The sequence below is a fragment of the Solanum lycopersicum genome, chromosome 3 (genome assembly GCF_036512215.1).
Source record: "Solanum lycopersicum chromosome 3, SLM_r2.1".
Classification (NCBI taxonomy): domain Eukaryota; kingdom Viridiplantae; phylum Streptophyta; class Magnoliopsida; order Solanales; family Solanaceae; genus Solanum; species Solanum lycopersicum.
Window position 1 is genome coordinate 19,060,385 of NC_090802.1, and position 8,012 is coordinate 19,068,396.

The 8,012-nt window shown below is 40.4% G+C and overlaps 1 pseudogene; it reads right to left on the reverse strand.

The window, feature by feature from the left end:
• On the reverse strand, positions 1–5,432 carry LOC101244350 (alcohol dehydrogenase 3-like; annotated as a pseudogene).
• Between the last annotated feature and the right edge of the window lie 2,580 nt (positions 5,433–8,012).

Consider the following 8,012-nt stretch of genomic DNA (forward strand, 5'->3'; position numbering starts at 1 on the left):
TTAGTCCTCCATGGTGATGATGCAACAAAGGCCTTCTCCCTTCAACATTAATTCAAAAAGCCTTGTCGATTTAATAATATGGGAAGTGCATGAGTGATGAATTTCTCCAATTCAAGTTCCTTATTCATGTATTTCTCAAAAACAGAAGAAATATCCAAACAAGGTGTGTAGTTTCCAAAGAAGGTTCCTTTGAGAGTCCTTTCATTTAGAAAGTTCAAAGGTGTGTCTTGAACACAGCTTCCTTGTGGGGTATAGACCAATAAGAAAAGCCACTCCCCACCCTTGAAAATTAATTAACACAATGTTCATTAAGATTATTTTATAAATAATAATATACAATCAAGGAAATTTAATGATAGAAAACATACAACAATATGTCCATTACACTTCACACTCATATCAAATTTGCAATCAGTCATCTCAGCAATTACCTAATCAAATAATCAAAATTCAAGTAAAGATGATCAACTATGACTCACACCTGTCTTTTTCTTCTTTCGAAAAATGATCCATTAGGAGAAGCAGATATTAGTACCTCTTGACCTGGTTTACTTTAATCCTTCGAGTTCATAAACTTTTTCACGCAAAATTTCTTAGCTGTAAAATAAAAGTAAAATGGATGAATTAGTCGCTTTTCTATATAAGATAATGGATCGAGAATGTGTAAGGCACAAGTAATTACCTTACTGAAATCAGCTAGCAATTAAATCGACACAAATTATCCTTGAAGCACTAGCAGTTTTTGCTCCATCTGCAGCCTGACCAAAAGAGATTAGATCAATCTTAGTAAGATTAACATATATATGGATTAAAAAATAAAATAGAACAAGAAGGTTATTTACAATGTGAAGAATACTCACAATAAGGCCTACAACTCCTAGTCAAAAAATGGCTACACTTGATGCTTTTGTGGGTTTAGCAACATTCAAAGGTGCTCCAAGACTTTCAAAAATATCTGCAAATAAAGGAATAAACATTCATCCTATTATCAGCATGTGTAAATCATCTCAAAAGATATACACAAAAAGGATTCAACAGTGAAAATCTAATTAGAATCGAGTAAAGAGGAATTCAAGCAAGCAAGCACAACAAAACAAAACTAAACTGACTAGTATGGCTTCTGATAGATGGTTCATTCCTTGAATAGGAAGTGAGTCACCTTCAATGAACATGATTATTTGAAGTGACTTCTTTATGGGACTGCGAAGGCACAACTAAAGTGACTTTTAAAAGAGGATTGAGTATTTCTTATGGAATAATCAGATAAGGCCTTTTGTGACTATGCATGTTGCTCTCTAAGCGATCAAAATGCTACACGAATGCCCTTCCCATATACCTTGGAAGTCACTGGTAGAAAAGAGACATCAAACGGAGAAGGCAAGCCAGCTTATTTGACCATTCCACCATATTGATGTATTTTTAGATCTTGAAAAAACTAGATTCATGAACGATTAGCAAGTTAAGGACCGATTTGTTTGCACCAATACTCTAATACTTTTGCAAGACTGGTACTAGAGCATGGTTGAGACCAATGTTAAAATGCAAATGCCAGATCCACAATATTTGAAAATGGAAGACCCCAGGCCTAATTGAACAAATACACAAAAGAAACCTATTGAAAATGGTCCTAATACAAACACTTCCTTCGTAGAGCCCTTGTAGCAACATCCTTACTTAAGCAATTCTTCTTATACTAATTATTTCTTAGTTGAAGTTCCTATATTCTCTTACTTGAAAACAGAACACACCTAGCATTGGGAGCTGCCTCAACATCTAATAAGTTAAGCTACAAAAATAAATTATAAAGAGAGATTAAATGGAACAATCCTCAATTTCAAAATAAAAATCCACTGGAGCTGAAACAGCAGAAAGACTTTAGGATATCTGCTGGTCTTCTTCCACACAAATCCCAATAAAAATAAATGTTCCCAAATGTAAAGGGAGCATTCTTCTTCCTTTCTATTTTTTCTTATTTTAGGAAAATTAAGAAACGAACTACAGATAAATGTTTCAAACAACTGTAAATAACTTACTCTTTATCAAAAAAATGAATATTTCAGATAACTCTATCTTTGACTTACTGTTAAAATTGAGGAAAGAAATCAAGAAAAAAGACTCTTATCAAACAAACAAAACTTCCAGGCTATCACACATTTTTTACTACAGATCTTTCAAATAGCAATTACTAAAACATAGACAACTCAACCTCTTTAGTCGTTTTGGAGCAGCAGATTTTATTTCTAGAAAAATAGGCTGAGGCGTTTTTTACTACAGATCTAATGTAACGACCTCTTTAGTCATTTTGGAGCAGCAGATTTTATTTCTGGAAACATAGGCTGAGGCAACGGACCCCACGACGGACCGTCATGGGCACGACGGGCCGTCGCAGGGTCGCGTTTCAAAACACATAGAAAATCTGAAATTGGGTACTGAAAATCGACTCTCTGAACTTCGTAACGGAATGGAAGGACGGACCGTCACAGGTGTGATGGACCGTCACAGACTCTTCAGAGAAATCGAGTCTCTGAACTCTGTGACGGGCAGCAGGACGGACAGTCGCAGGCGCGACGGGCAGCAGGACGGACAGTCGCAGGTGCGACGGGCCGTCACAGATTGCAAAATCCCAGTCTGGATCGGATTTCTTTACACGTTTTAAGGGACGTTTTGGACTATTCCTACTTTAATTATAAAGTTAGAGGGTTAATGTTAATAAGTCTAATTACTTGGGGGTTAAAAGAGGTAACCTTAAGTTAATTAGTGGGTTATTATTGTCATCTTTTATTCTTAATTATATATTAATTAGGGTAAAAGAAAGAGGGTTTGAATAAAGAAATTAGAAGGAACAAGAGAGGGAGGGAGAGTCGAACGAGAAAGAAAGAAGAACAAAGCTTTGGGAATTTGCTTGCTTGATCACTAGTCTTCGGTGGAGGTAGGTTATGGTTTCTCTTACGATATTCGTAGTAAACTCTTAATAGCGAATGATATGTATTGATAATATTGTAAACCCTGCTATGTGATTAATTGTATGCTTGCATGAATGTAATTATATAATTACGACTATATAAGCATGATAAAGTTATTGAATCCCAAATCTTGCAAAATCCTAATCTCTTTGTTAATAATGAGGCCTTGGTATAAAAGAAGGCATGATGAACTACAATAATGGGATTGATGATGCCTTGGTAAGAAAGAAGGCTTGATGAATTGATAGAAGGAGATTAGGGGATCGGGTGTCACGAACCAACATGTAGTATTAGGGGATCGGGTGTCACGAACCGACATGTAGAATTAGGGGATCAGGTGTCACGAACTGACACGTAGAATTAGGGAATCGGGTGTCACGAACCGACACATAGATTTTGGGGATCGGGTGTCACGAATCGACACGTAGATTTAGGGGATCGGGTGTCACGAACCGACACGTAGATTTAGGGGATTGGGTGTCACGAACCGACACATAGATTTAGGGGATCGGAGTGTCACGTACCGACACAAGAGGATTAATGAATATGAGGGAGCGGAGTGTCAAGTACCAACACAAGAGAAATAAAGATAATGGATCTTGAAAGACGTTAATATTCTCAATCTAATGAACATGATTCCCAAATGAGTATGGTATTGAGACTTGAGTCCTCATGTGTGAACTTGACGGTAATTGTTAATGATATAGTGCTTGTTGTTGCTACATGTTGAGTGTCATAGTTGATTGTATGATATTACTTGGTATATATTGATTTCTATTTTGCGTTGGCCGATGATATCTACTCAGTACCCGTGTTTTGTACTGACCCCTAATTTTATGTTTTCTTCTTGTTTATTTGTGGAGTGCAGCAAACGTGCCGTCATCTTCGACTCAACAGTAACTCTAGCCAGTCTTCATTACTCCGTATATCAGGGTGAGCTAATGCTTCTAGCTTGGACTGGATCTTCCTCTTCATGTCTTGATGCCTTGAAGTTTCGGCATGGACTAGCTTTTACTTGTTTTAGCTTTTAGAATACTCTTGGTTTAGTAATTTGATCATAGACGTTCTTGTGATGGTGACTTCCAGATTTTGGGGATAATAATGGTTGTTGATTTGATTAATGAGTTTAAGTCTTCCGCATTACTTTCTATTGATATTATATTGAAATGTTAAGGTTTAGATTGGTTGGTTCGCGCACATAGGAGGGTAAGTGTGGGTGCTAGTCACGGTCCGGATTTGGGTCATGATTAACTTGGTATCAGAACATTAGGTTCGTTGGTCTCATCACACAAGAACGAGTCTAGTAGAGTCTTAAGGAACGGTAGGGGGACGCCTTTACTTTTCTTTGAGAGTCTATAAGACTTTAGGAAAATTCCATTCTTCTTTCTTTCTTTCGTGCTATTACTTGGGTCCAATTGGTATCTAGGTGATACAAATTGGTATCTGACCATCTTCACTCTATTTCGCAGATGGTTTGAACTAGAGCAACGACTACGCCAACACCAACACCAGCACCAGCGGGACAGGGTGCGTCTGAGCCAGCTACTGGGGCTGTAGCTTGAGGAAGAGCAGCGGCAAGAGGCCGTGGTAGAGGTCGTGGGAGGACATCCTCTAGAGGAAGAGGACGAGCACCTAGCCCATCTGATACTAGGGCGGTGACTCCTCCACCGACTGAAGAAGTAATAAGAGAAGGGGAGAATGGGTTGTCTGATCAGGGCCACCCCAACCTACCCCAGAGATGATCAATCAGGTTCTCGCTTATCTTAGTGGGTTGTCTGATCAGGGTCAGGCACCTCCAATGTTTTCTGCACCAACACCTCCGGTTTCAGAGGTACAACATGCAGCCACTTTGGCTCCTTGTATGGATGCCTCATTGGACATATGCACATTTCCACGTCTGACTACTGGGCCTATAATGACAAATGATCAGCATGAACTTTTCAGTAAGTTCTTGAAATTGAAACCTCCAGTCTTCAAGGGTGCTGAATCTGAGGATGCTTACGATTTTCTGGTCGACTGTCATGAGCTACTACACAAGATGGGTATCGTAGAATGGTTTGGTGTTGAGTTCGTGAGTTATCAGTTTCAAGGGAACGCCAAAATGTGGTGGCGGTCACATGTTGAGTGTCAACCAACAGAGGCACCACCTATGACTTGGGCATCATTCTCTAGCTTGTTTATGGAGAAGTATATCCCCCGAACTTTGAGGGATAGGAAAAGGGATGAGTTCTTGAGCCTGGAGCAAGGTGGGATGTCGGTCAATGCATATGAGGCTAAGTTTCGTGCACTATCCAGATATGCCACCCAACTTTGTTTCAGTCCACAAGAGCGGATTTATCGTTTTGTGAAGGGGTTGAGGTCAGAGTTGCAGATTTTAGCCTTACAGGTAGCGGCTACGGCAAAATCCTTCCAAGAAGTGGTAGATTTCGTGGTAGAGGTGGAAGGAGTGATGCCAGATGAATTCTCCATGGCATCGACATCACAGAGGTTTCGAAAGGGAGGTGAGTTTAATGATTCTTACTCTAGAGGACAGGGTTAAGGAGGTTACTCATTTCGACCCATTTAGTCTTCACTACAGACTGTAGTTGGGGGTCCACCTCAGACCGGTCAACACTTTTCTGAGAGACCTATGCTCGACTCTAGAGAGTGTTATGGATGTGGGGATACTGGACATATTAGGAGGAATTGTCCCAAACAGAGTTATAGACCCCCAATAGCTAGAGGTAGAGGTGGTCATGGTAGAGGCCGTTATTCTGGAGGACGTGGTGGTCGAGGTAATGGTGGTCACCAAAACGGCCGGGGGTGATGGGAAAACGGGAGCCACTACATTACAACATGGTAGGGGCAACGGACAAACAAACGAAAGGGCCCATTGTTATGCTTTCCCTGGGAGATCGGAGGCGGAGACATCTGATGTTGTCATCACAGGTAATTTTCTGGTTTGTGATTGCATGGTTTCTGTATTGTTTGATCCTGGATCCGCATTTTCTTATGTATCTTCCTCATTTGCTAATGGTCTACATTTACATTGTGAATTACTTGATATGCCTATTCGTGTTTCTACTCCGGTGGGTGAGTCTGTGGTAATTGAAAAGGTATATAGGTCTTGTTTGGTGAACTTTGTGGGGATCATCACTTATGTAGATTTGGTTATCTTAGAAATGGTTGATTTTGATGTAATTCTTGGTATGACTTGGCTTTCTCCGCAATTTGCGATCTTGGATTGTAATGCTAAAACGGTGACGTTAGCCAAGCTTGGGACAGATCCGTTAGTGTGGGAGGGTGACTACACTTCCAATCCGGTGCGTATCATCTCCTTTCTTCGTGCTAGGAAAATGGTTAGTAAAGGGTGTTTAGCTTTCTTGGCACATCTCAAGGATGACACTACCCAAGTGCCTCCGATTGAGTCAGTTTCGGTGGTCCGTGAGTTTCTGGATGTGTTCCCTGCAAATCTTCCTGGTATGCCACCAGATAGGGATATTGACTTCTGTATTGATCTTGAACCGGGTACTCGCCCCATTTCTATACCCCTTATAGAATGGCTCCCACGGAGTTAAGAGAGTTAAAAACACAACTTCAAGAGTTGTTGAGTAAAGGATTCATTAGACCAAGTGCATCTCCTTGGGGTGCTCCGGTTTTGTTTGTGAAGAAGAAGGATGGGAGTTTTCGGATGTGCATAGACTACTGGCAGTTGAACAAGGTAACCATAAAGAACAAGTATCCTCTTCCTCGCATTGATTACTTGTTCGATCAGTTACAAGGTGCTTGTGTCTTCTCCAAGATTGACTTGAGATCCGGTTATCATCAATTGAAAATACGGGCAACGGATGTGCCAAAGACTGCTTTTAGAACCAGGTATGGGCATTACTAATTTGTAGTGATGTCTTTTGGTCTTATGAATGCCCCTGCTGCTTTCATGAGCTTGATGAATGGGATTTTTAATCCATATCTTGATCTCTTTGTGATCATATTCATTGATGATATATTGGTATACTCAAAGAGCAAGAAGGAACATGAAGAGCATTTGAGAAGGGTATTGGAAATATTGAGGGAGAAAAAGCTTTATGCCAAATTCTCCAAGTGTGAGTTTTGGCTAGATGCAGTGTCCTTCTTGGGGCATGTGGTTTCTAAGGATGGGGTGATGGTTGATCCTTCTAAGATTGAGACAGTGAAGAATTGGGTAAGACCTACTAATGTGTCAGAAAATAAGGAGCTTTGTTGGGTTAGCTAGCTACTACTGCCGATTTCTCAAGGGATTCTCTTCTATTGCTTCCGAACTGACGAACTTGACTAAGCAAAATGTCCCATTCGTATGGTCGGATGAGTGTGAGGAAAGCTTTCAGAAGCTCAAGACTCTATTGACTACTGCACCAATTCTCACCTTGCCAGTGGAAGGTAAGAATTTCATTGTCTATTGTGATGCATCCTATTCGGGTTTGGGTGCAGTGCTAATGCAAGAGAAGAATGTGATTGCTTATGCTTCAATACAATTAAAAGTGCATGAACGTAACTATCCAACTCATGATTTGGAATTGGCCGCGGTAGTGTTTGCGTTAATGCAATGGAGACACTATTTATATGGGGTTAAGTGTGAGGTCTATACGGATCATCGTAGCCTACAGTATGTCTTTACTCAGAAAGATTTGAACTTGAGACAGAGGAGATGGATGGAACTACTGAAGGACTACGACATCACTATTTTGTATCATCCGGGGAAGGCGAATGTTGTAGCGGATGCTTTAAGTAGAAAGGCGGGAAGCATGGGAAGTCTAGCTCACTTGCAAGCTTCTAGACGCCTATTGGCTAGAGAAGTTTAGATTCAGGCTAACGACCTTATGAGGTTAGAAGTAAATGAGAAGGGAGGATTGTTGGCTTGTGTGGAGGCAAGATCTTCTTTTCTTGATAAGATTAAGGGAAAGCAGTTTAATGATGAGAAATTGATCTGGATCCGAGATAAAGTGTTGCGAGGAGAGGCTAAGGAAGAACAAATCGATGAGGAAGGTATTTTGAGAATCAAGGAAAGGGTATGTGTACCCCGCGTCGATGATT